This window comes from Mus caroli, chromosome 18 (genome assembly GCF_900094665.2).
Source record: "Mus caroli chromosome 18, CAROLI_EIJ_v1.1, whole genome shotgun sequence".
Taxonomy (NCBI): domain Eukaryota; kingdom Metazoa; phylum Chordata; class Mammalia; order Rodentia; family Muridae; genus Mus; species Mus caroli.
In genome coordinates this window covers 43,064,732-43,068,105 of record NC_034587.1, presented here as the reverse complement: position 1 = coordinate 43,068,105, position 3,374 = coordinate 43,064,732, and the positions used below count along the sequence as shown (strand labels likewise).

General features: G+C 41.1%; 1 long non-coding RNA gene across 1 annotated transcript in view; it reads left to right on the top strand.

Annotated features, from left to right (window-relative positions):
- Positions 1 to 1,884: 1,884 nt before the first annotated feature.
- The window catches only part of LOC110284516, a 312,705-nt gene continuing 311,215 nt past the window's right edge, over positions 1,885 to 3,374 (top strand). Inside the window, exons 1-2 of the long non-coding RNA XR_002376957.1 lie at positions 1,885 to 2,008; positions 3,075 to 3,177. This is a non-coding gene — a long non-coding RNA (uncharacterized LOC110284516). The remainder of the gene's footprint in view (positions 2,009 to 3,074; positions 3,178 to 3,374) is intronic.

Here is a 3,374-nt window from a genome sequence, read left to right as displayed (position 1 = left end):
GTACTGGGGCATATAAAGTTTGCTAGACCAAGGGTCCTCTCTTCCCAATGATGGCCAACTAGGCCATCTTCTGCTACATATGCAGCTAGAGACATGAGCTCTGGGGGTACTGACTAGTTCATATTGTTGTTCCATCTATAGGGTTGCAGACCCCTTCAGCTCTTGGGTGCTTTCTCTAGCTCCTACATTGGGGGCCCTGTGTTGCATCCTATAGATGACTGTGAGCACCCACTTCTGTATTTGCCAGGCACTGGCAAAGCCTCACAGGAGACAGCTATATCAGGGTCATTTTTTTGTTTTCTTTCTGTTTCTGGGTTGCTGATGGAAGGTGACAGGCTGGCCTCATGCTTCTGCGGTCATGACTGATTTCTCCAGCATGATAGACTATGTCCCCTCTGGAACTGTGAGCCAAAATAAACTCTTTATTCCTTAAGTTGCTTTTGGCAGGGTATTCAGGACAATAGAAAGGAAACCAAAACATGCAGTCCTTGATGTATCTGAATGGTAGCTAGGAAAAGTAGGTTCTCTGCATCTTTAGAATAAACATCTGGAATACATGTTAATTCTATTTAACATTAACTGATCCTCTTTAGAGATTTATATAGATTCCAATAGAAAGCACATGTTTTTTACAGTTGGCATTAAGAAATATTTAAAACTGTCTGAGCATGGTGGTGCATACCTGTAATCCCTGAGGGATGTAAGACAGAGGCAGGGAAACAGAGACAGGTCGATTTCTCTGAGTTGGAGGCCAGTATAGAATGAGTTCCAGGACAGCCTGTCCCCGTCTCAAAAACAAAAACAAAACAAAACAAAGAAAGAAATATTTAAAATTGGATTGTCTGGGAGCTGTTGATCTGCTGGGCATAAAGCCATTTGGATAATGCACACACCTAAGTGAGAAACAGAATGGAGAAGGGGGAATTCTGACATCAGAAACTGAGTTTAGGTGAACCAATAGATGAGATGTTTTTGCTTGGACTTTCTGCCCTGAGCAATGACAGAAATCTGAAATATGTTGGTAAGGCAGGTAAGTACAGAGTCATATAGCTCACACTGTGTTGGCTTACATGACATGGTAGGATATTATCAGTCTATGATTTGTGGCTTAAGATTTCTTCTCTATCAGTAAAGCAAATGGCCAGTAAACAATCACTTCATTATACTGTTAACCACAGCACCAGATCAAATACCTGTTGAACAGAGCCTAAGCTTATCAGAAGGTTAAAGCTATTATTTTATATTTTAGCTGGACACTCCATTCTATAATGGATGTTTAGCGAGAATGTTTTGAGTGATAGAAGCAGAATATCTTAACTCAATGTGATTACCCAATAAGAAAATTTAGTATCTCCTATCTTTGCTTCAAGTGTGGCACATCACAAGGGCTTACTGATGGTGTGAGGATCTACGTCTTCATGGACATTGAACAGGTTCAACTCTAAGACTGTTCTGACATCTACCTGAGGGTAATCCTCAGGGTACCTATGGCCACCACTGCCTTTCTATGTCCACCTGCCTGACCAGGAAATACTATTTTTTTGGTGTGACTCAAAGAGGACCTGAGGTTGGGGTGTACCAGGTTAGTTCTCAACTAGTCTCTGCTCTTTCTTTGGGCTCCCAAATATCTCCCAAGGAGCATCATGGGTGGGGTGGATCATTCTTGAGGTCATGGTTCTTAAGGAAAGAGACAACAATGGATGTAGGGTTGGTACCTGACTCTCCTTTATGTTCTCCATTATAGCAGTGGAAGAGGAAAGCAGGATCTTCCCATGAATTAGATTTAGAGGCCCAATCGCTTGCTGCCCCAGCCATCTCTTACAAGTAGTAGTATCACTCTGATAGTTCCCATGGCAACTTGAATTCTGGTGAGTCATCACAACTTATACTTGTCTGCAGCAGGGAAAGAGGATGATGCTAAATATGTTCTTAGCGAACATCTAAAGTCTCAGATCTAAATTTGGTGACTGGGAATAGATTACACAACAGCTAGTGACTCCACACAAAGGTAAGACTTAAGCAGCTCTTTAATTGACTTTGGGAGTGTGAAGCAACTTGGGAGAATTTATGGAATAATGAATGGGAAGGCTACTGCAGGTCATCCTGGATAGACTGGTTTGGAAATAAAATGGTGAACATTTTAGTAATTTAGTTAGGATTATACAAAACTGATGTAAATAATTTATATGTTAATTGGTGTTAGTAGCATAATAAATCAGCAAAGTGTTATGTTTCCCTGATAACCTGGACTGCAATGTTCTTGTGGCTACGGGCATTCCTTTCTCAGAATTAGAGAAAGCTTTAGACTCATAATGCAGATAAAACAGCTGTTCCACCAAGCTGTTTTCCAAATAGGGTTGCACCATTATTGTTGTTGTTAGACAGAAAGGGAAGTGATGTCAGCGTGAATGTGAAAATGAAGTAATGTTGCCTGTCAGGAAACAGAACTCGTGCCAGGGGCTCTGTCCCTGCACAGCTGAGAGACAAAAGAGAAAACTGCAAAACCAAAGACCTGTAAAATCCATGTTCTGTAAGTCATAGTGGTCACGAAAAATACAAACGTTTGTGCCCAGTCTAGGGAGGGAACAGCTTTAGGTAGTACAGTTTGGATAACCATGCAGGCAAACTTGAACAATGGTGGTACAAACTGCCATTTGAGGATGCACTCCCATCCCCAAACTGAGCACTAGATAGAAATAACCGTTTCTGGAACCCAGGTCAAGCCTGGGACAGGGTTGCCAGGTTTAGCAAGTCAAAATGAACAATGCTTCACTCAATTTAAACATTTGAGTCAATAAATTTTTAGGGGGTGGGCAAGTATCTTCTAAATTTTGGCATGGTAGTGACAGTTGAAAAAGAAAAACCTAGGCATTGTTTATCTAAGTACAAATTTAACTAAACACTCTCTATTTTCTCCGATAACTCTAAGCTGAGATAATTAATACTTTTGGCCTAATTCTCAGTCCATTTTGGACATAACTGTGCTTAAACTCTTCTTTGAAATGCTAATGTTGACTCTCACAGTTCCATGTGGCAGACTATATTATGCGTCTCGTCCCTTTCCAATTCCTTAGAACACAACATTGACTCCTTTATTGAAAACTGTTCTGGGGAGGCCTCACGACTGGCTTGAGTAATGGTGTGTCGCAGAAGGGACTCTGAGGCTGGTGATTAAAGGTGCTATATCTATTTTGCTTTCTTAAAACCTTCCTCCCCACCCCCACCCCAGGAACTGCGAACTGACATATAAGTTATTGTGAGAGAGATGATGAGAAAGGCTACCCAGAGTCGGGAGGATGCTTGAGAGTAGTCCTGGTTTCCAGCAGTTTAAACTTGTTTCAGATGACCCAATTTCTTTTTTTTTTTTTTTTTTT